General features: G+C 43.2%; 2 pseudogenes; both read right to left on the bottom strand.

Moving 5' to 3' along the window:
- Positions 1 to 6461: 6461 nt before the first annotated feature.
- Positions 6462 to 8139, bottom strand: LOC147518385 (hyperosmolality-gated Ca2+ permeable channel 1.7 pseudogene; annotated as a pseudogene).
- A 1388-nt stretch (positions 8140 to 9527) lies between these two features.
- Positions 9528 to 24041, bottom strand: LOC147518384 (hyperosmolality-gated Ca2+ permeable channel 1.7-like; annotated as a pseudogene).
- Between the last annotated feature and the right edge of the window lie 1852 nt (positions 24042 to 25893).

The following is a 25893-nucleotide window of genomic DNA, read 5'->3' as shown; positions in this document are numbered from 1 at the left end:
CATTCACTGTTGGGATCATAGGTTGTTGATTATGAGGCTACTCGATACTAAGCTTTCAATTGCCAAAAGATTTACTTCCTAGAGAAAGAGTCGATACTTACCTCTACTGCCTTTCAAAAGTTTTTCTCTCGAGAATGAAGAGTGGTTAAAACCCGCTAGCGGCGTTTTGTTTCTTGAGGGATTTCTTTGAAACATCGATCACTTTTACGTTAGCTAAAAGCACGCATAAAGCTATTTGAGAGTCGTGGCGATGGACTTGAATCGAGAGCGATGAAGGTCAATGAAGAATTCGAAAATGAGAAGAGTAATGGAAAACTTGCTTCAAGCGGCTTTATGTGATCTGCGGGTTACGTATGAAGCTTGAAGCAACAGGATAACGATCTTGAGGCAAGGATCATTGAGTGGTAAGAAAATTTCTGATTACCAATCGAGAACAGATGATATGCACCTTCAATTGTACACAATGGAGCAAAAATCAGATGAAATGGAAGCTCTTTTCTTCAATAAAGTAGAAGTTTTGCAAAAGGATGTGGGGAAAAATTATCTATGTTGGAGAAAGAGTGGAGCTTCACTCTTGCGAAGTTATGGAGATGGTTCAAACCTTGATGCATCCGTTGGAAGACTGCCCGACACCAGCAATTCAACCGTCCCAATGATGCCATAAATGTGGGCAGCCCACATTCGACTTCGGTTAACGCTGCAACCAAAAGGATTGAGGATCTGCAGCGAAACTTGGAACGTCGTCAAATGAAGGTCTCATGGAGACGCGGTTCTTTCAAATCACTAAATGAGAAATTCTCCGACTTGCATGTAAGGAATGGACTAGCTTTGGAAATATTGGGACCGATTTATAGTGAGCTTAAACAGTTAACACTTAGCGCATGTGAAGATGCCCAAGTGAATGTGTCATTGCTGCCGCTAGTATTGTGGAGAAAGAAAGGTCGAGAAGGCTAAGTACGACTATTTTGAATCGGGTAGTGCGGGAAGCATCGCTTTCATATCACCTCCAAGGACCGAGGTGGAAAAAGAGGACGTCTTTATTATTGCACACAGGAGCGTAGGATGCGTTAAGCGCGGGCTGCTAGTATGTGATCGGAGAAGACGAGACGAGATGAATTGTTGGTGTGTCTATACTGATTACGACGGCGGTGCTCGGGTGGGGTGCACGGTGTTTGTTCGATTGGTGTGTTTCGTATAAGATCGGTTGTGGAGGTTAATTGCTCGGCATTGGTGATGCTTGTAGTGAATGCTCATGTCAGTTATGATGGTGGCTATGAGTGGTGTGACTGACTGGTAGTGTTGTCTGGTAATGATGATTACAAAAAACGTAGAAAGGCATACACCGCAACAGGTTACCGAGAAAGAGAAAGATCCGCTGTACCGCGGAATAGAGTGGAGATTGAGCTAGTATTGGGAGATGGATCCATCCCACTTATAAAGCCAGATAATGGGACCCTCCGCGAGCCGGAGTTCCCGGATGCACATTCCGAAGGAGAGCGGAGGGGTTCGAGAAGACCCTTCGCGGATATGTCGTGGGGCTATCCGAATGAGTGCGGGGGGGATGAGCTCTCTGCGGACCCTCGTGTCCAAACAGCGCGTGTGGGGCAGGCAGAGCTGTCCCGGACTGGCGTGTCCGAAGCCTCGAGCGGGATAGGATATGCGGACAGGTGACATCCGAATCAAACATGGGGGCAACCTGAGTTGCCCCTCACTAGATTCCACTCTGGCGTAGATATAGCGGGGGATGAGCCCTCAGCGACAACCCGAGCAAACCCGGGGAATGGGATGAGCCCTCCGCGGATCAGAGACGCTAGAGATACATGGGGCAATGGGAGAGCCCCAACCGGGCGGTAACCGGTAGAGACCGCGGAGTGGGATGAGCCCTCCGCGATCGAGACGCCAGAGATACATGGGGCAATGAGAGAGCCTTAACCGGGCGACAACCGGTCGAGCAGCGGAAAGGGATGAGCCCTCCGCTGATTGGAGACGTTAGAGATACATGGGGCAATGAGAGAGCCCCAACCGCGCGATTATCCGGTCGAGTCCGCTGAGTGGGATGAGCCCTCCGCTGATCGAGAGATGTTAGAGATACATGGGGCAATGAGAGAGCCCAACAGCGCAGAGTCCGAAATGAGCCCGGAGTGGGATGAGAGCCTCCACGGATCGGAGATGCTAGAGATACTTGGGGCAATGAGAGAACCCCAACCGGCGAGAGCTGAGCAAGCCCGCTGAGTGGGATGAGCCTCCGTGGATCGATGATCTTTGGAGATCTGAGGGGGGCAATGAGAGAGCCCCAACCGGCGAGAGCCCGAGCGAGCCCGCGGAGTGGGATGAGTCCTCCGCAGATCAGAGATGCTAGAGATACATGGGGCAATGAGAGAGCCCCAACAGGCGAGAGCCCGAGCGAGCCCGCGGAGTGTGATGAGCCCTCCGCGGATCAGAGATGCTAGAGATACATGGGGCAACTAGAGAGCCCCAATCGGCGACAACCCGGTCAAGCCCGTGGAGTGGGATGAGCCCTCCGCGGACCAAAGATGCTAGGGACACATGAGGCAATGAGAGCCCCAACAAAGCGAGAGCTCGAGCGAGCCCCAGAGTGGGATGAGCCCTTCGCGAACAGGGAAGGCAAGAGACAGGCGGTCAAAGAGAGCCCCCCAGAGCCCGGCCGAGTCGCAGGCCGGAGATGCAAGAGATATCACGACATGAGATCTGAATAACGGGGGGGACGAGCCCTCCGCGGACATGAGATCCGAGTCAAACCTGGGGGCAAGCAGGGTTACCCCTCATCAGACTCCACTCCAGAGCAGAGATAGCGGGGGGATGAGCCCTCTGCGGACATGAGATCCGAGTCAAACCTGGGAGCAAGTGGAGTTGCCCCTCATCCGACTCTCCACTCCAGAGTAGAGACAACGGGGGGTGATGAGCCCTCCGCGGACATGAGATCCGAGTCAAACCTGGGGGCAAGCAGAGTTACCCCTCATCAGACTCCATTCCAGAGCAGAGACAACGGGGGGGATGAGCCCTCCGCGGACATGATAGAGATTTCTATGAAGGAGAGCTTATGGCTGGGCGGAGACCCTCTGCGGACATTGTAGTGAGTTATGAGAAGGAGAAATACAGGGGACGAGACACTCCGCGGACATAGTGGTGAGTTCTTTGAAGGAGGGATGGTGGCTGAGGTGATACACTCCGCAGACAGGGCAGTGAGTTCCGAGAAGGAGAGCAGGTGGCTGGGGGAGGCGTATCACTGATATGGTAGTGAGTTCTATGTGAGAGGTGTTGGCTGGGTTGAGACACATTGTGGGCGTGGTATTGAGTTGAAGAGAGAGAGCGAAGGGGATGAGACAGCGGAGTTCTACGAAAGGGAAATGAAAGGGTGAGACACTCTGCAGATATAGTAGTGAGCTATGTGAAAGAGAGCTTATGACAGGGCTGAGACACTCCGCGGACATAGTGGTGAGTTCTCTGAAGGAGAGATGGCGGCTGAGGTGATACACTCCGCAGACAGGGCAGTGAGTTCTCTGAAGGAGAGATGGTGGCTAGGGTGATACACTCCGCAGACAGGCTGATGAGTTCCGAAAGAGAGCAGGGGGCTGGGGGAGGCATACCGCTGATATGGTAGGGAGTTCTATGTGAGAGGTGATGGTTGGGTTGAGACACATTTGGGGCATTGTATCGAGTTGAAGGGAGAGAGCGAAGGGGATGAGATCCTTTGGGGATACGTTAATAGGGTATATAAACAAGAACTGATGGATTGAGTACTCCACAGACATACGGTCCAGTAGCAGAGTACATGGATACGAAATGTCCTAAGGAGGAGAAGACTACGTACAGTCACAAGATACTGTGGGTATCTAGAGTTCAAAGAGAGAGACAAGAAAGTTTGAGGACTTCTCGGGTCCACCGTCGTCATCGCCGCCGAACCCGAGAGGGGGCAAATGTAGTAGCCATATTCAGGGATGTATCACATAGGTACTGGGCCAAGAGATAAGGCCCAGACCACAGTATGTGTTGAGACCAAGAGATAGGCCCAAGACTAGACTAGGCCCCATGAGGTAAACCTAAGAGAGGGATATAAAAAGGAAGAGAGAAGAGAGGAAGAGAGGGGGCGAACAATAGAGGCAGAGAGGGTGAGGGGAGAGGAGAACTACGGCGGCTTGATCCCGAAATGGGTACGTAGGCAACCGAATTGGTGCAGCCGATCTAAAAGAGAGCGAGAGTACGAGTAAAGTAGGGGGTCGCGGTATTGTGGTGCGACAAATGGCGCCGTCTGTGGGGATCGGTTTCTCAACAGCTTCAGCTCGTTTTTTCACCACTGAGGACTTAGTCACCGACTCATTTGGAACCGAGTGAGTCAATCGAAAAATTATTGGTGGGTTGGTGTCGCCTAACGTGCCAGCTTCTTAAAGGATCGAGTTTGATTGTGGAGAGCAAATTACCTAATGAAATACTCAAAACAAGCAAAATTCATTTGATCGCGAAATCAGGTGATAGTTTGATTAGATTTCATAAATGGGGTATGAAGAAATATAAGATGAAGACATGTACTCGAGTCGGGGATAGCCTTGTCCTAGCTTTTGGAACTGGTATTAGGAAGAAAGATGTTTATGCATTGTGGAATTTGGTTAATGAGATAGGTGAGAATGATGTTGGTGTATTGAGTACTGAGAGTCTGAATGAAGTGACGTCTTTGTTTGGAAGTTCGGTTAAGGGGAGTGACGGTGGAAGAATCTCTGTTTTGAGTTCTGTGGGGACCAGTCCCGTCCGCAAAGGGCCTCGTCCCCTTCCAATTGCAGTTTGGAACTCTGGCTCGCGGAAGGTTCATCACCCCTACTGTCTCTGTTTTGGAATGAAGCCTGATGAGGGGCAACTCAGCTTGCCCCCATGTTTGATTCGGATCTCATGTCCGCATATCTCTTTTGTATCTTCGACCTGCGGCTCAACCAGGCTCTGGGGGCTACTCTCTTTGACCGGCCTGTCTCTTGCCTTTCTGTCCCGTGAAGGGCTCATCCCACTCCGTGGGCTTGCTCGGGCTCTCGCCTGTTGGGGCTCTCTTATTGCCCCATGTATCTCTAGCATCTCTGATCCGCAGAGGGCTCATCCTACTCCGCGGGCTAGACCGGATTGTCGCCAATTGGGGCTCTCTCATTGCCCTATGTACCTCTAGCATCTCTGATCTGCGGAGGACTCATCCCACTCCGCGGGCTCGACCGGGTTGTCGCCAATTAGGGCTCTCTCATTACCCTATGTACCTCTAGCATCTCTGATCCGCGGGGGCTTATCCCACTCCGCGGGCTCGACCGGGTTGTCGCTGGTTGGGGCTCTCTCATTGCCCCATGTATCTCTAACATCTCTGATCCGCGGAGGGCTCATCCCACTCCGCGGGCTCGACCGGGTTGTCGCCGGTTGGGCTCTCTCATTGCCCCGTGTATCTCTAGCATTTCTGATCCGCGGAGGGCTCATCCCACTCAGCATGGCTCGACCGGGTTGTCACCGGTCAGCTCTCTCATTGCCCCATGTATCTCTAACATCTCTCGATCCGGAGGGCTCATCCCACTCCGCGGGCTCGACCGGTTATCGCCGGTTGGGGCTCTCTATTGCCCCATGTATCTCTAACATCTCGATCCAGCGGAGGGCTCATCCCACTCCGCGGGCTCGACCGGTTATCGCCGGTTGGGGCTCTCTCATTGCCCCATGTATCTCTAACATCTCGATCCGCGGAGGGCTCATCCCACTCCGCTGGCTCGACCGGTTATGTCGCCGGTTGGGGCTCTCTCATTGCCCCATGTATCTCTAACATCTCGATCCGCGGAGGGCTCATCCCACTCCGCTGGCTCGACCGGTTATCGCCGGTTGGGGCTCTCTCATTGCCCCATGTATCTCTAGCATTTCGATCCGGAGGGCTCATCCCACTCCGCGGGCTCGGCTCGACCGGTTGGGGCTCTCTCATTGCCCCATGTATCTCTAACATCTCGATCCAGCGGAGGGCTCATCCCACTCCGCTGGCTCGACCGGTTGTCGCCGGTTGGGGCTCTCTCATTGCCCCATGTATCTCTAACATCTCTGATCCGCGGAGGGCTCATCCCACTCAGCGCTGGCTCGACCGGTTGTCGCCGGTTGGGGCTCTCTCATTGCCCCATGTATCTCTAACATCTCTGATCCGCGGAGGGCTCATCCCACTCCGCGGGCTCGACCGGGTTGTCGCCGGTTGGGGCTCTCTCATTGCCCCATGTATCTCTAGCATTTCTGATCCGCGGAGGGCTCATCCCACTCCGCGGGCTCGACCGGGTTGTCGCCGGTTAGGGCTCTCCCACATACATCTCTGCCAAGGCCGGGGGCATGCCCCCGGTGTAACTACTCGTCCGTCAATTATGTACATGACGGCAAAAGAAAGAGTTACCTACCGCGGTGTATGCCTTTCTAACGAAGATAAAGTAGAAGAAATAAACAGAGTTCATGGGTTAACAAACCTGATGTCTAAAAACCAAGTAAGAGAAACCAAAGAAGACGATAATGAAAGGGAGAAGGATGGGCGTGACCACGTAATAGACAAGTCCAAGCAAGAAATACAATTGTATTCGGGTTCAGCAAGCAAAGTCCAAGGACCACGATCCATAGCTTTGTTCCTGTCTCGCTAAATCTTCACTAAGAATGTATTCTTGAGGTGGAACATAACAAGTGGAACCAACCTAAGAATCTCTCCAAAGAACTCCCCCTTGACCATCGACCATTATGTATGTAATAAAGAAAGTGGCTTTCATTGGAATAGATACACCAACCGTTGTTGGAATCTCATTTTGCATCGCTTAATAAAATTATGGAGTTGCTTGAAATGCGATTCGATCCAATGCTCCTCGAAACACATTGACAAGTATAAATAGGTAATATTTTGCTGCTGATCTCCGATCTAAAACTGATAGCGACGTGTAACCTTCTATTTTGGACATAGTCATGAGGATGGTGGGAAGAACAATGAGAAATATCTTTAGTGCAATCCCAGGAAGAAAACCTTGAATCACTGATTTGACAACCTCTTTCTCAATTAAAGGCTTTAAAAAAGGGAAAACCTTCTCAATTCCATCGAGGTTTGCTATGGACTGAACAAATGCAATGGGGATCATGAAGAAAAAGGTAAGGAAAAAAACTGCACCAGCCATAATCAATCTTCGGATGGTGATTTCAACAAACGGAATTGCAAGATTACTCCAATACACATCACGTGGCTCGGGTGCCCACTCCGTCAACCACAAAGTTGGATTACTCGATTGTTGAGTTTGAGCACAAACAGCTGCGGCCCATCGGGTTCTGAATGAGACAAATGCAGCCGGCATAATAGCCTTAGGATCACTTGTAACTCTTTCCCTCTCTATAGCTTATTAGATAACTTATCAATTTCGGCAGTGTAGTAGTCGATTGCATCTACAGTTTTTTCCCCACAGACGGCGCCATTTGTTACAACACAAAACCGTGACCTCCTCTTTTACTCATACTCTCGCTCTCTTTTAGATCGGCTGCACCAATTAGGTTGCCTAACCCTTTCGGGATCAAGCCGCCGTAGTTCACCTCTCACTCCTCACCCCTCTCTGCCTCTATTCTCAGCCCCCCCCCTTTTTCTCTCTCTCTCCTCCTCTTTTTTATATCCCTCTCTTTAGGGTTTACTCCTAAGGCAATAGTTTAGTCCTGGGCCCATATTCTGGGCCCTATACACACTATGGTCTGGGCCTTATCTCTTGGCCCAGTACTTATGAGATACATCCCTGAATATGGCTACTACAATTGCCCCCTTCTCGGGTTCGGCGGCGATGACGACGGTGGACCCGAGAAGTCCTCAAACTTCCTTGTCTCTTTCTTTGAACTCTAGATATCCACATTGTCCTGTGACTGTACGTAGTCTTCTTCTCCTCAGGACATTTCACACTCTGCTACTGGACCGTATGCCTGTGAAGTGTCTCACTCTATCGGTTCTCATTCATGTAACTCATTAGCGTATCCACGAAGGCTCTCATCCCCTTCGCTCTCACTCTTCAAACTCATCCCCATGCCAGCGAAGTGTCTCAACCCAGCTATCCACTCTCGTCTACAAAATTCACTATCGTACCCGCAGAGTGTCTTGTCTAGGCCATAAGCTCCCCTCCACATAACTTACTACTATGTGCACGGAGTGTCTCACCCTTTCGCAGAACTCAACATTGTATCCGCCAAAGGGCTCATCTCCTTTGCCCTTACTCATGGACCTCAATATCCCGTCTGCAAAGGGCCTCGTCCCCTTCCAATTGCAGTTTGGAACTCTGGCTCGCGGAAGGTTCATCACCCCTACTGTCTCTGTTTTGGAATGAAGCCTGATGAGGGGCAACTCAGCTTGCCCCCATGTTTGATTCGGATCTCATGTCCGCATATCTCTTTTGTATCTTCGACCTGCGGCTCAACCAGGCTCTGGGGGCTACTCTCTTTGACCGGCCTGTCTCTTGCCTTTCTGTCCCGTGAAGGGCTCATCCCACTCCGTGGGCTTGCTCGGAGCTCTGCCTGTTTGGGCTCTCTTTATTGCCCCATGTATCTCTAGCATCTCTCGATCCGCGAGAGGGCTCATCCTACTCCGCTGGGCTAGGCCGGGATTGTCGCCAATGGGGCTCTCTCATTTGCCTATGTACCTCTAGCATCTCGATGCTGGGAGGACTCATCCCACTCAGCGGGCTCGACCGGTTGTCGCCACCAGGGGCTCTCTCATTACCCTATGTACCTCTAGCATCTCTGATCCGCGGGGGCTTATCCCACTCCGCGGGCTCGACCGGTTATCGGTTGGGGCAGCTCTCTCATTGCCCCATGTATCTCTAACATCTCGATCCATGGGAGGGCTCATCCCACTCCGCGGGCTCGACCGGGTTGTCGCCGGTTGGGCTCTCTCATTGCCCCGTGTATCTCTAGCATTTCGATCCGGGGGCTCATCCCACCAGCGGGCTCGACCGGGTTGTCACCGGTTGGGGCTCTCTCATTGCCCCATGTATCTCTAACATCTCCGATCCAGGAGGGCTCATCCCACTCTCGCGGGCTCGACCGGTTGTCGCCGGTTGGGGCTCTCTCATTGCCCCATGTATCTCTAACATCTCGATCCAGCGGAGGGCTCATCCCACTCCGCTGGCTGGCTCGACCGGGTTGTCGCCCGGTTGGGGCTCTCTCATTGCCCCATGTATCTCTAACATCTCGATCCGCGGAGGGCTCATCCCACCCACTGGCTCGACCGGTTATCGCCCGGTTGGGGCTCTCTCATTGCCCCATGTATCTCTAACATCTCTGATCCGCTGAGGGCTCATCCCACTCCGCGGGCTCGACCGGTTGTCGCCGGTTGGGGCTCTCTCATTGCCCCATGTATCTCTAGCATTTCTGATCCGCGGAGGGCTCATCCCACTCCGCTGGCTCGACCGGTTATCGCCCGGTTGGGGGCTCTCTCATTGCCCCATGTATCTCTAACATCTCTGATCCGCGGAGGGCTCATCCCACTCCAGCTGGCTCGACCGGTTAATCGCCCGGTTGGGGCTCTCTCATTGCCCCATGTATCTCTAACATCTCTGATCCGCGGAGGGCTCATCCCACTCCGCGGGCTCGACCGGGTTGTCGCCGGTTGGGGCTCTCTCATTGCCCCATGTATCTCTAACATCTCTGATCCGCGGAGGGCTCATCCCACTCCGCGGGCTCGACCGGGTTGTCGCCGGTTGGGGCTCTCTCATTGCCCCATGTATCTCTAGCATTTCTGATCCGCGGAGGGCTCATCCCACTCCGCGGGCTCGACCGGGTTGTCGCCGGTTAGGGCTCTCCCACATACATCTCTGCCAAGGCCGGGGGCAAGGCTTGCTTGCCCCCGGTGCCCCCGGTGTAACTACTCGTCCGTCAATTATGTACATGACGGCAAAAGAAAGAGTTACCTGCCGCGGTGTATGCCTTTCTAACGAAGATAAAGTAGAAGAAATAAACAGAGTTCATGGGTTAACAAACCTGATGTCTAAAAACCAAGTAAGAGAAACCAAAGAAGACGATAATGAAAGGGAGAAGGATGGGCGTGACCACAGAATAGACAAGTCCAAGCAAGAAATACAATTGTATTCGGGGTTCAGCAGAAGCAAAGTCCAAGGACCACGGATCCATAGCTTTGTTCCTGCCTCGCTTAAATCTTCACTAAGAATGTATTCTTGAGGTGGAACATAACAAGTGGAACCAACCTAAGAATCTCTCCAAAGAACTCCCCGCCTTGACCATCGACCATTATGTATGTAATAAAGAAAGTGGCTTTCATTGGAATAGATACACCAACTGTTGTTGGAATCTCATTTGCGCATCGCTTAATAAAATTATGGAGTTGCTGAAATGCGATTCGATCCAATGCTCCCGAAACACATTGACAAGTATAAATAGGTAATATTTTGTCACGATCTCCGATCTAAAACCGATAGCGGCGTGTAACCTTCTATTTTGGACATAGTCATGAGGATGGTGGGAAGAACAATGAGAAATATCTTTAGTGCAATCCCGGAAGAAAACCTTGAATCACCGATTTGACAACCTCTTTCTCAATTAAAGGCTTTAAAAGGGAAAACCTTCTCAATTCCATCGAGGTTTGCTATGGACTGAACAAATGCAATGGGGATCATGAAGAAAAAGGTAAGGAAAAAAAACTGCACCAGCCAGCATAATCAATCTTCGGATGGTGATTTCAACAAACGGAATTGCAAGATTACTCCAATACACATCACGCGGCTCGGGTGCCCAATCGGTCAACCACAAAGTTGGATTACTCGATTGTTGAGTTTGAGCACAAACAGCTGCGGCCCATCGGGTTCTGAATGAGACAAATGCAGCCGGCATAATAGCCTTAGGATCACTTGTAACTCTTTCCCTCTCTATAGCTTATTAGATAACTTATCAATTTCGGCAGTGTAGTAGTCGATTGCATCTACAGTTTTTTCCCACAGACGGCGCCATTTGTTACAACACAAAACCGTGACCTCCTCTTTTACTCATACTCTCGCTCTCTTTTAGATCGGCTGCACCAATTAGGTTGCCTAACCCTTTCGGGATCAAGCCGCCGTAGTTCACCTCTCACTCCTCACCCCTCTCTGCCTCTATTCTCAGCCCCCCCCATTTTTCTCTCTCTCTCCTCCTCTTTTTTTATATCCCTCTCTTTAGGGTTTACTCCTAAGGCAATAGTTTAGTCCTGGGCCCATATTCTGGGCCCTATACACACTATGGTCTGGGCCTTATCTCTTGGCCCAGTACTTATGAGATACATCCCTGAATATGGCTACTACAATTTGTAGCGACACAGTTTATGATGGCCGCGGGTCTGGCGGATGAGGGAGCCGGGAAGAGGACAGGATGTGGGATGACGGGCAAAGCTACTACGAGGCAGGGCGAGAGAAGCCAAGTATGGAGGCCGAGTACCGAGGACAGATAGGGGAGAACCGCGGCGCGAAAGGCTAGCTGACATGGAATAGGACCATCTGGGCACGTGCCTAGCAGGGGATGGGTGAAACCCTAACGTCGCATGAGAACTCAACACTTGGCAGTCCAGAGGCCGTAAGATGAGGGGACAGCTGGAGGGCCCAAGAAGGAGGAGGGTCATTATAAATAGAATAGTAGAGGAGGAGAAGAGGTAGGTCACAACATTTGGCGCCGTCTGTGGGGACCGAACATGACCTCGTCTGTGTTTTCTACCGCATTAAAGAGGAGGAAGCTCTCTGAATCACCTGTCTTCCACCTCAAAACAAAGAAATCGCCCAATCTATGATTTGAAATGTGTTATTTGAATCTTTATGTTGTTTATTATGTTTTGATTCGGTTGGATGATGATTGGGGTATTGGGGGTGGTCATCAAAGCTTTGAACCAAGCATTAATGGCGCCACCGGTCCCGATTTTGTTGTTATAAACTCTTGTTGTTGTGATTTGAATTGGTTGGGTTGATGTGGGTTGTTGATGGTTGCTTGGGTGCGAGAGAGTGGTGCTATGGAAGCTTTGACAAATGTTAATGGCAGTCGAGATCTAGATTGGGGAGAGATCTCGGCGGTTGTTGAAAGGGTATGGTTGGTTAATTAAAGATGTTTGGTTTTCGATGAGGAGTGAAACCGTGGGTATGAGGAAGTGAGGCGTGGCTGATCGATCCGGTGGTGGTGGTGGTGGAGGGAGTGGTGAAGGAGACGACCCTTAGTTGGGCTTTGGGCCCAAGTTTTTAAACCGGTTTCGTGGGAAGCTTTGAGAGATCATTCTAGATCTCCGTTTCTTCTTTTCGGACAATGGCGAAACACACGCAACCTTCCGATCCGAGTCGACGCCAGCTACCATTGCGCCACAAGTCGATGGAAGTATTAGAAGGAATGCATGAGTTTGACGAAATTTCTATTGAGATATTACTAAGAGGGTATCTTCACCAAGGAAATTCAGTCCGTGATGCTTCAATTGTTCGGATATTCGCTTTGTTTCACAAGTTCCGTTCAAATTTGTTATGCTCTTTCTAGTCTTTTGAGCTTATGTTCGAGTGTGGATGGTTTTGATCATGGAGTACAAATTCATGGCTATATTGTTAAGGATGGGCTAAGTACAAATGTTTCTATTGTGAATTCTCTTATTACAATGTGCATTGAAGGTCGTACTATTTGGATGATGCCGTGTGTTTGTTTGAAGATGCATCATCACGCGTGATATTGTTACATGGAATTCTCGATTCTTTGGATATGCTTTTAATAGTCGAGGTGAAGACGGATTAGGTCTTCTTGGTTGGTTTATGTCAAGTGGGATGAGACCGAATGAATCTACTTTCTCAAGTTTACTTTCTTGTTGCTCTTGTGACAAGTCTTGAGAGTGCAAAGGAGGCTCATGCTCTCATTATTAAAAGGAGAGAATCCAAGGATGTAGGAATTGATAACATTATAATGACAATGTAATCGTAAACGTAGAAGTTTAGATTATCGTCCGTGTATTTATTTAATGTTTTAGACGAAGCGAGATGTCAGATCATACAACCTTATGACTGGATTGTTCGAAACCATGGTGGGTAATGAAGAATCTATGAGAGTTTTGCACCTTATCCAAATGGAAGGCTTCAAAGTTGATGAGTTCACGATTCAAGTCTCATTTCTAGCTGCTCACGGTTGGTTGATTTAGAAGTTGGACAGCCAGATTCATGGTTGCATTATGAAAACTGGTTTTGACATGATTTTACCTCTTGGAAACTCTCTTACGGAGATGTACTCTCAATGTGGACAACTAAAGGACATGGAAAAAATTGTCGATGAAATTGATGCCCGATGTTTTCACATGGAATATTATGGTTATGGCATATACCAGTTTTGGTTTTTGACAAATCATTCAAATTATGGGGAAGATGAAAGAGTCGGTGTAGACCTTAACGAATTCTCTTCTTGTGCTAGGATAGACACATGTAGTTATGTTGAGGCTCCACTTGTGGGTGAGCAGATCCATGCTAGAATCAAGAAGTTAGGGCTTGGTTCGACACACGACATTGATGAATTCAATGATCACCATGTACTCAAGTTTCGAGAAGATGGAGAAGGCTTCTATAATCTTTGAAGAGATTCCTTTAAAAGATTATGTCTCATGGAATGCATTGATTTGTGGTTGTGCACAAAATGGCTTCACCGAAGAAGCGGTCAAGTTCTATGTGCTAATGAATTTCGGGTTTTAAACCTAATGACATGACTTTTGCAAGTATTTTCAAGTGTTGTGCCCATCACTCCATGCTTCGCTAAGTTTGCGGTTTCATCTTTGAAGTTATCAAGACGATTTGAATCGATGTCGCAATATCCAACTCAATTATCACCATGTATGCAAAGTGTGGGGAGTTAGGTGACTCAATAAAGACATTTCAAAACACTATGAACAACAGAGATGTGATAACATGGAATTCCATGATTAGTGCATTCTCCCATCACGGCTGTGGAAGACAGGCTCTTGATACAACCGGCGACAACCCGGTCGAGCCCCAACCGGCGACAACCCGGTCGAGCCCGCGGAGTGGGATGAGCCCTCCGCGGATCAGAGATGTTAGAGATACATGGGGCAATGAGAGAGCCCCAACCGGTGACAACCCGGTCGAGCCCGCGGAGTGGGATGAGCCCTCCGCGGATCAGAGATGCTAGAGATACATGGGGCAATGAGAGAGCCCCAACCGGCGACAACCCGGTCGAGCCCGCGGAGGGGATGAGCCCTCCGGATCGAGAGATGTTAGAGATACATGGGGCAATGAGAGAGCCCCAACCGGCGACAACCCGTCGAGCCCGCGGAGTGGGATGAGCCCTCCGCGGATCAGAGATGTTAGAGATACATGGGGCAATGAGAGAGCCCCAACCGGCGACAACCGGTCGAGCCCGCGGAGTGGGATGAGCCCTCCGCGGATCAGAAATGCTAGAGATACATGGGGCAATGAGAGAGCCCCAACCGGCGACAACCCGTCGAGCCCGCGGAGTGGGATGAGCCCTCCGCGGATCAGAGATGTTAGAGATACATGGGGCAATGAGAGAGCCCCAACCGGGCGACCGGTCGGTCGAGCCAGCGGAGTGGGATGAGCCTTCCGCGGATCAGAAATGCTAGAGATACATGGGGCAATAAGAGAGCCCCAACAGGCGAGAGAGCCGAAAGCCCCACGGAGGGATGAGCCCTTCACGGACGTAAAGGCAAGAGACAGGCGGTCAAAGATAGTAGCCCCCAAATACCGGTTGAGCCGCAGGTCGAAGATACAAAAAGAGATATCTTGGACATGAGATCCGAATCAAACATGGGGGCAAGCTGAGTTGCCCTCATCGCTTCATTCCAAAGCGAGAGACAAGGGGGTGATGAACCTTCCGCGAGCCAGAGTTCCAAACTGCAATTGGAAGGGGACGAGGCCCTTTGCGGACGGGATATTGAGGTCCATGAGTAAGGGCAAAGGAGATGAGCCCTTTGGCGGATACAATGTTGAGTTCTGCGAAAGGGTGAGACACTCCGTGCACATAGTAGTAAGTTATGTGGAGGGGAGCTTATGGCCGAGACAAGACACTCTGCGGGTACGATAGTGAATTTTGTAGATGAGAGTGGATAGCTGAGTTGAGACACTTCGCTGGCATGAGGATGAGTTTGAAGAGTGAGAGCGAAGGGGATGAGAGCCTTCGTGGATACGCTAATGAGTTATATGAATGAGAACCGATAGAGTGAGACACTTCACAGGCATACGGTCCAGTAGCAGAGTACCTGGATGTGAAATGTCCTGAGGAGAAGAAGACTACGTACAGTCACAGGACAACGTGGATATCTAGAGTTCAAAGAAAGAGACAAGGAAGTTTGAGGACTTCTCGGGTCCGCCGTCGTCATCGCCGCCGAACCCGAGAAGGGGGCAATTGTAGTAGCCATATTCAGGAATGTACCTCATAAGTACTGGGCCAAGAGATAAGGCCCAGACCGTACTGGGCCAAGAGATAAGGCCCAGACCGTAGTGTGTATAGGGCCCAGAATATGGGCCCAGGACCAAACTATTGCCCTAGGAGTAAACCCTAAGAGAGGGATATAAAAAGGAGGAGGAGGGGCAGAGAATGAGGAAAGAAGGGGGAGAGAGTGGAAGTGAACTACGGCGGCTTGATCCCGTAATGGGTACGTAGGCAACCTAATTGGTGCAGCCGATATCAAATATAGCTCTCATACTAGTGTGATTACGGTTCGCGGTATTGTGGTGTAACAAACATGCCACAACCTGAGCAGTCCTTCCTAAAGTAGAGAAAGCAATCAGTAAGGCCAACACAATCACCATACATTTTGGTCTCATTATCTCTAATTAACTACATTGGGTGAAACCTACAAGAACCATAGTGAATTAAGCTAAGGGCTATCCTAAGACCATTAATTATTGATCGAAACATAAGAGAAAATAGTCAATATGAAGAAGGAAAATAAATTTAGTAGTGTAGAATTGATTGATTATATGGTCAGGCTAAAAGTTGATTGAGGCGACACGTGCAAACTTTGGACATGTTAAATCCTAAACTTTTACGTCCAATTTCAAGATGAAATCACAAAAAGAACAACATAAAGTTTATGAACATACAAATCAAAGTCCTTCTTCTCATAATAAGAAAATAAGAAAAGGCAGATGCATTTAATCACTTATTCCAGGATTTAGATACCTCGCTCTGAACTATGTAGAAGAACTATAGCATCCCTCATATCATTATAGTTAGAAAAAAAAAACACTTATGCATGAACTTCCGCTTCTTAACAACATTTCAGCTTTAGTAGAAATAATAAATCACTGACTTAGTTTCGATGTTCCCTTATTTGTTTTTTTTATCCTACTCAGTGAGACATTGACACAAACACTTAGACCCCAAATCAATTCAACAACTATTACTAATTGAAAATAAAGAAGGGAACAATTGAAGAAGTTGTCAAAAAGATATTTTTTACTTCAACATCACTGAGGAGTAGAGCAATACTCTGAGGAATTCACGAGTGATTAAAGAAACCACAAAATTAGCAAAAGAACTCACCTGAAAAATTCCTCGCCAAACCCCAAAATTTTAATGAGGTTGAAAAGAGAAATTAATGACTTCTCTAGGTGTCTGACTCGTTGATGGCAGTGGCCAAGTTTATAGAAGTAAGCCAGCGAAGATTGAGAGAGAGAGAGACAGAGAGGAAAGGAATTAATACATAGTATTTCGGGAAGGCGAAGGGTTTCTTTTTTTGCTTTGATTTCTTGAGCTCAAAACGGGTAAACTTCCATTTTTGTCTCCTAAGTTTTCATAATACCCCTACTGACATGGATAGCCTCAGAGAGCTCGAAAGGGGATTGCTATTATATATATGACACCATTGAACATCCCACAATTAATTGTCCATTGGTTATTTCTAACTATGCAAGTGATCAGATCATCTAATGCGTTTCTAACAATGCATGTCAAATCATCGAAAGCGTTTGAGAGTGCCTCACATAATAAAAAACTAAATGAGGATACATTTCAGATATATATCAATGCACTAATATATATGTAGCTTCTTTACTCCATTACCTCTTGCCTCTTAGCATTCAACTTTTTTTATTGGTTTTCTTTTCCAGGAGGGGTGTCTATATGTAATCTATACCATCGTATAACATATGGATAGGAGCATAACCAAAAGGGAAATTTACACCAAGAACATATGTACATGCAAGTGAACCTGCAAACAGATCTAGTGAACATACATGCCCGTTATGTAAACAACATTGAATTGGTTATGTAAATTAATGTACCCAGAATCATGTGTTACAGATTAAATAACCAAACTAAACGGGATGTAGGCTTCCTAGAGATGATCTATTGGCAATGTTGCTTTCTACATAGATCATAAATAAGTTCGGACTAATCTTAAATAACATGGAGTTGAAAAAACAAAGGGTACCTTACATGTTGCTTCAATCAATAAGATCCAAAACATTGTCACTCAGATGAATTTGTGCTGAATTGGAGAGAGTCCTCATCAACAAATAACCTACAACCTAATCATTTTCAGTGATGCAATAGCATATAGTCATATGGTTTGTAATTAATGTAAGTTCGGACATTGTCTCTAATCTTAAATAAGACTTAGACAAACAAAATCGAAAATCAAAACTTTGAATAAGAAGAATAAACTATGAAGAAAAGGATTTTAACTAAAAACATACAATAGAATATGAAAATTAAAGGCTACGTGCAAGATGTCATAGCTTGACTGTAAATAACTAATCATCTATTAACCCATCTACTATCTATATACTAAAGTAGAAACCTCTAATGGAGAATTTTCTCTCTCCTACGTGGCACTCTAATATGAGAGTTAGTTTTTTCTCTCTCCTACGTGGCACTGTAATATGAAAGATAATCTTTTCTAATAGCCTACAATCCCATATATATGGAACCTCTTTGGAGAGTTTGAGTGTATTTCTAATTCTTATATTTGGAGAGTTTGAGTGTATTCCAAATTCTTATATATTTGATCAAATAAAAAAAAAAACTGTTAAACAATAGGTGATTTGTAAAAGCTAATTTCCTATTTACGAATCAAACACTTTTAGTGTTCAAATTCTTATATATTTGATTAAATAAAAAAAATTGCTAAAAATAGATGATTTGTAGAAACTAATTCCCTATTACAAATCATACAATTTTAGTGTCTATGATAAAACACCGACTTATTTCGAATATATCCTTAATACAGCCTCAAAACATAGTTAAAAACAATTATACAAAAAATAACATCATAAAATATATAATAGAAAATGAAAAAAAATAATAATAACGGCAAAACAATAATGACAAATATTTTAAAAGATATATAATATTGAATGAAACTAACGTAAAAAAAATAATTAATGAGGAACCGAAAACTGGATGCAAATGCATCGAACTAACCTCAAATAATATTTAACGAGAAATCGGAAACTAGATGCAAATGCAAGCATTAAACTAATCTTAAAAAGTAATTAATAGAAAATTGGAATATGAATACAACTGCATTAAACTAACCTCAAAGAATAATTAATGGAAAATCAAAACTTGGATGCAAATACATCAAAATAACATAAAAAAATAATTGTTGAAAAATCGAAAACTGGATGCAAATGCATTGAGCAAACCCTCAAAGATTAAATTAATGAGAAATTGAAAACTGGATGCAACTGCATTGAACTAACCTCAAAGAAAAATTAATTATAAATTGGAACCATGATGCAAATGCGTAGAACTAATCTTAAAAAATAATTAACGGAAAATCGAAAACCGAATGCAGCTGCACTGAACTAATCTCAAAAAATAAATTGGATGCAAATACATTGAACTAACCTCAAGAAATAATTAACGGGAAATCAGGGAACTGGATGCAAATTCATTGAACTAACCTCAAACAATAATTAACGGGAAAATCGAAAACTATATGCAAATGCAATTTTATCAAATAATAAACGAGAAATCGGAAACTGGATGCAAATGTATTAAACTAATCTCACAGAATAATTAACGGGAAATTAGAAACTGAATGCAAATGCATTGAACTAACCTCAAAGAACAATTAACAGAAAATTGGAAATTGGATGCAAATGTATTGAACTAATCGAAAAGAATAATTAATAAGAAATCAGAAACTGGATGCAATTGCATTGAACTGATCTCAAAAAATAAATAACGGTAATTGGAAATTGGATGCAACTGCATTGAATTAACCTCAAAATATAAATAACGAAAAATCAAAAACTAGATGCAAATGCATTGAACTAACCTCAAAACATAGTTAGTTGGGTTATATTGTGGTAATCTCTCGATAAGTATAGTTTTGCATTTAAAATTGTGTTTATCTTATCTCTTTCTGTATGATTGGGAACTCTTTGCTATTCAAGTAGCTTCAATATATATAAACTTCACCTTATTAGGCAATCTCACAAAACTTCAATCAAACTTCTATTATTAAACAACAAAATGAAGTTGAAGGGTTTTATCAAATACGAGTTATTTTTTTTAATGGAGAGTGAGGTTTTCACGTTATAAAAAATTTGGTTGAGTGATCAATATAATATTAATATATAATAGTTATGCATATTTGTAAATATTTTTCAAAATAATTAATATAACAACACCCGTTCGTAGATAATCTTTGAAAATTCCACATAGTGAGTCATGCATAATTTAAAGAATAATTAATGGAAAATCGGGAACTGGATAATCTTTGATGATCCCACATAGTAAATCAAGCATAATTTACTTTTTATGTCATGTTTGCAAGGACACTACAGATGGATCAGTAGAAGTTGGTATTACACACCACATTATATAATTAAAAGAAAATCGGAAACTGGATTCAAATATATAACTGAGCTCAAAGAGTAATTAACGAGAAATCGAAAACTTTATACAAATGCAATAAACTAAACTCAAAAAATAATTAACTAGAAATGGAGAACTAGGTGCAATTGCATTAAACTGACGTCAGATAATAACTAAAGGGAAATTAGAAATTGGATGCAAATCCCTGAAAAATATTTAACGGGAAATCGGAAACGGTATGCAAATATATCAAACAAACCTCAGATAATAATTAATGGGAAACCGGAAACTTGATGCAAATGCATTGAACTAAACTCAAAAAATAATTAACATAAATTCTAAAATCGAATGTAACTGCATTGAACTAACCTCATAGAATAATTGGTGAGAAATCAGAAACTAAATGCAAATGCATTGAAATAATCTCAAAGAATAATTAACGAAAAAATAGAAATCGGATATAATTGCATCGAACTAACCTCAAAGCATAAATAATCAGAAACTAAATGCAGATGTATTGAACTAACCTTAAAGAGTTATTAACGGGAAACCGGAAATTGGATCCAAATGCAATGAACTAATCTCAATGACTAATTAACGAAATATTGAAAAATGGATGAAACTGCACTGAACTAACCTAAATGAATAATTTATGGGAAAGTATAAATTAGATGTAACTACATTGAACTAACTTCAAAAAATAATTAACGAGAAATCGGAAACTTGATGCAAATGCATTGAACTAACCTCAAATAACAATTAACATAAAATTGAAAATTGGATGCAACTGTATTGAACTAACCTCAAAGAATAATTAACAGAAAACCAAAAACTGGATGCAACTGCATTAAACTAAAATCAGAGATTAACTAATGAAAAATCAGAAATTGGATGCAAATGCATTGAAATAACCTCAAAAAATAGTTAATTGGAAATCGGAAGTCGGATGTAACTGCATCGCACTGACCTCAAAGCATAAATGTCCATTTTTTTAGCCTTCTCACATGAGTAATTATGAGTAATTAGGAACCCAAAATGAAAGTGAGTTTATAAAAATAGACTCTTACATGTATGCAAACTATATAGAAATTGTAAACTATCGAACTAACCTAGAAAAACAATTAACGGGAAATCAAAAACTAGATGCAGATGCATTGAACTAACCTCAAAGAGTAATTAATGGGAGATTGGAATATGGATGCAAATGAAATGAACTGATCTCAAATACTAATTAATGAAACATCGAAAACTGGATGCAACTGTACTGAATTAACCTTAATGAATAACTAACGGGAAATCATAAAGTGGATTGCAATTGCACTGAACTAACCTCAAATAATAATTAATGGGAAATCGAAAACTTGATGAAACTGCATTGAACTAACATCAAAGAGTAATTAATGAGAATTTGGAAACTGGATGCAACGTACTACATTAAACTAACCTCAAAGAATAGTTAATGGAAAATCAGAAAGTTGATGCAAATGCACTGAACTAATAACCCTAAATCATATTTGTATTATATATAGGGGGAATAAATGTCTCGAGAAATATAGTTTTGCATTTTAAGTAGTGTTTATCATAATTCTTTTATTGTGATTGGGAATGCCTTGCTATTCAAGTAGCTTCAATATTATCTTCGCCACATTGGGCATTCTCACAAAACTTCAATCAAACTTATATTATTAAACCTAACAATAAAAAGAAGTCGATGAGTTTTATCAAGATTTGATGCTTTCTGTTTATAGAGAGTGATGCAAGAAATTTAAATGAGTAATTAATATAATTTTCATATCTCATATCTATGCATAGTTGCTAATATTTTTTAGAATAATTTAATATAACGACACCCGTTCGTAGGACACGTTCATGTGATAAATCTTTTCAAGTGGGAGTAGTGTATTCTTTGAGGATATAGAAACAATAAATCTGTTTTAGTGATTTGTACACATTAGTACATAAGCTGAGCGGTGATGATTTACCGCTAAATCACCATAAATCTAATAAAACTATTATACAAGTTAGATTGAGTTTAAAATAATTCCATTTAAAAATTACGGATTAACATCCTAAACCACAAAGTGAAGAGGCTATCTCAATTTGATCCCTTAGTTTCCAAGTATTTATGCACCATAATCGCTGCTCATTAACGTATTTTGATTTATTTTTAATAAAAATATATTGTAATTTGAAAATTTGCCGCTAAATCACCATAAATCTAAGAAAACTATTATACAAGCTAGATCGAGTTTAAGATAATTCTATTTGAAAATTATGAATTAATATCCTAAACCACAAAGTGAAGAGGCTATCTCAATTTGATCTCTTAGTTTCCAAGTACTTATGCACCATAATCGCTGCTCATTAATGTATTTCGGTTTATTTTCAATAAAAATATATTCTGATTCAAAAATTTGCCGCTAAATCACCATAAATCTAAGAAAACTATTATACAAGTTAGATCAAGTTTAACATAAAGTGTAGAGGATATTTCAATTTGATCCCTTATTTTTCAAGTATTTATGCACCATAATCGCTGTTCATTAACGTATTTTGGTTTATTTTCAATAAAAATATATTATGGTTCAAAAATTTGTGTGAGACATTTTGTAAAAGCCTTTTCAGTACACAAAATATTTAATAGATCCCGAACGTACGCCCGGGTCCAAAATCTAGTTATAATCTAAAAACCTGACACTAAAACTATCACCATAAAACCCAAATAAGATCTTGCATAATCACTTACAATATAGATGTGCTCCAACGTCTTGCATTAATTGGATGTTGATTAATCTTCATGAAGGTTTTGATGACCTCATTATATCACAACGGATGAGGTCTTCAATTTTCAAAACCATTTCTTTGGGAACACGGAATCGATATGTATATGATGTCCCCTCTTCTTGCTCGATATAGGAAACCCTTTTTTCTTTCTTTGTGGAGAATGAGTTTTTTTTAAGGGTTTTAGAGAAAGTTGGAGATAACACATTCAATTAGGATGAGCTAAAGAAAAATTGGGAATGGAGAAGGCCGACTTTTTTAGATTTTAGCCGTGCTTTTTTTTTTTTTTTGGGTTTAGGCTTTTTAAAATTTGAGACGTCCCTAATTTCTCGTAATATTCCTTTTTTGGCCTCCTGAATTATCGTGAGTACAATTTAACGTGGACACCTTTAGAGAGCTCTAAAAGGGAACGAACAACTTGACTTTTTAAATTAAATCAATCTTTGAGTAAGAGGAAGCACTTGTGACCATCTCAGTTTGATGACCAGAGAGCAACACCACGGTGGAGATGAGAGAGGCGGGCTGGGGGTTTAATTGTGTGACAATCTCATTTTTTCCATTTTCTAATTTTTTTTTGTTTTAGAGTTTTATTAGTTGTGCAAATCTATATATGTTTGGGTTTTCTACATGAATTTAGAGTTGGAGAAAGGGGGTTTTGTGGGACTTAATGGGGTTTTGCTCGAGTACTGAGGAAGGTTTTTTCGTTAAAGATTTTTTCCAATTTGTATTCCATTTTTTCTCCTGATGACGTGGACACCTTCAGGGAGCTCAAAAGGGGCTTGCCACGTAAGATGTGAAAAACTACCAATTTGCTTACAATGTAGTATGAAAGATGTGAACATTCTCTTATTCAGATCGGAGTTCACATTGCATCCATGACCCGACTGCATAGTAACCATTGTAGGTAGTTCACCCACACTATCATACTTGAATTAAGTAATGGATCAAGTGAAAACTTTACATACTTTTCCAGTGTCTTGCCAAGTAACACCAGTGGTCAACTCAATAGTAAGAGCACCAAGTGTAGCCAACATAGCCCACCTTCCATGTATCAACTCACACTCCCTAAACCTTTGCAACCCAAACACTTCATTGTATGGTTGAAATGGAGTTGATTTAATATCAGCATCCTCAAACCTGGTCCCTATAATATCTCCAGCTAACTTCTTTGCCAAGTGTCCAAATCAAATTGCAAATATTCAATCAGCTGGTTTCCCTAAACCGAACGGGTCAAATCTGTAATCACCTACCAAAGTCCCGTTCAAATATTTAGGTGTTTTTGCACCCGAAAACCAAAGTGGCCGATCGGTAGTGGGCTTCGATACTTTCTTTGGTGCTGCTTTCTTTTTACCGAATCCAAACCGGGCTTGGAATCTATTAGAGTTTTAGATAGTGGTTTACTGTAAACGGGTGCCCGAGGAACTTACCATGAATCCACTGATTTCTGTTGCTTCCATTATTGCTGCTGGGGTGGCCGTAAGGCTGGCTTCTATTGGACCCAAAGTTGGTCAAGGTACTGCGGCGGGCCAAGCTGTAGAGGGTATCGCGAGACAACCAGAGGTAGATGGTAAAATAGCTTAAGGCTAATGTGTACCAAGTGTGGCGGTAATAGCGGTGAATAGGAAGTGGTATGGTGATGAATAGTAGATTTATTGGAGATCGAGGAATAAGCAACTTTTTCAGTTTTTGTCGTGGGTTTTTGTTTGGGGTTTAGGCTTTCCATTTTAAATTATGGACTGATTTCTCCTAATATTCCTTATTTACCTCCTGATTTCTAGTGAGTAACAAAATGATTTCTAGTGAGTAAAAAAATGACGTGGACACAGTGAGAGAGCTCAAAAGGGGACTGCTATAAAGAAGCATGTTGTGCAAAAGCATAAAAATTTCTAAATTCTTACTTTTACTGACAAATGGTGCTAGCTAGGTAACAAAATTCAAAACAAATAACTTTACACTCGAGCTTAAAGCTTAAAGCAGATAAATTTAATCCGTGAAACTCAAATTAATAAATTGTCCAAACTTTAGAATATAAACTCAAGGAATCAATTAAATATATATATTTAAAGATCTTGAAGAAATCAATTGTACCTTTCAATCATCTGTTAGTTGCACTTTCTTATATGGGGCAGCCCTCCTATATATTGGTTTGTGGAAATAGCCCATCCTACTTCACGTCTCCAATATCTGTTATGTGGTTGTCCTACATACTAAAGTTGCTCGCAATACGTAACTTGGACTTCTTTCAAAGGGTCCTTCATCTCTGCCATTAAAACCAAAAGGTTCAATCAAAAGAAAAACTGAAATTATTTCTGTTTAGAGATGCGTATCTTTTTCATTATAGATCCAAACGAAACATATTTTATACTGTTACGAAGATCTCACAACATAGATTACAAACATGAAAACTTTAAGCATTAATAAAATCTATAAATCGATCAAAAAATAGGCCAAAGTTCTGAAAAAACCACAAAAAATAGTTTTTACCAAAAACTTTGATTTGAGTTTTCTCTCAATCTACTCAACGGTTTTCCATGAAATTTTAGGAGAACGTTCCTCTCACTTAGAGTAACAAACCCTACTAATTAGTTTTTAAAAAATCATGACATGTAGAGATAAAAAATTAACAGATTGTTTACTAATGGGTTTTGAGAAAAAACTCACAAAACTTGTTTTTTTTATCAATGCATGTTACAATGGCGAATCAACAAACATAAACAGCTCTGATACCAATGCAAAATATACATTAACATGCTATTCGAGTTATGAACATACCTCCTTCGTCCAGTGGAAGAAACCCAAATATAAAGAATGATAACCTTAATAGTTGTTACTAGCCTTGTCTCTTGAGTAGGATTATTACCAGAATGAATCCTTTGTAACCACACCTTAAACCCCACCCCATGGTGAATGGAGAAAGAAGAGAGTTATAATGCGAGATTGATTTTCTTTTTCTTCTACTTGTTGTGTTTCTAATACCTATGTAAGGTATATAAAACCAACCAAGCAAATAGCTAACTCCCACAACTCTTGCGTAACAAGAGATTCAGGATAGATTATATTCTATCCAGTAGGACTACGATCTTACAATCCAGGGAGTAGCTTATATTGGGGATGGATTCTTGATCCATGTGGGTGGACCTAAGTGGTCCAACCCACTTACAATTTCCATATAACTAAAGTTTCGGAACTAAATTATGGAAACATGTAATGACCTTTTTGCATCAATCTCCCCCTTTTGAGTCAACCATAACGTCACTGCCATGTGTTATCGACTACTCATCAATATCTTTTGTTTGTTTGATTACTGCT

This window comes from Coptis chinensis, chromosome 2 (genome assembly GCF_015680905.1).
Source record: "Coptis chinensis isolate HL-2020 chromosome 2, ASM1568090v1, whole genome shotgun sequence".
NCBI lineage: Eukaryota > Viridiplantae > Streptophyta > Magnoliopsida > Ranunculales > Ranunculaceae > Coptis > Coptis chinensis.
This window is presented reverse-complemented; position numbering and strand designations above follow the sequence as displayed.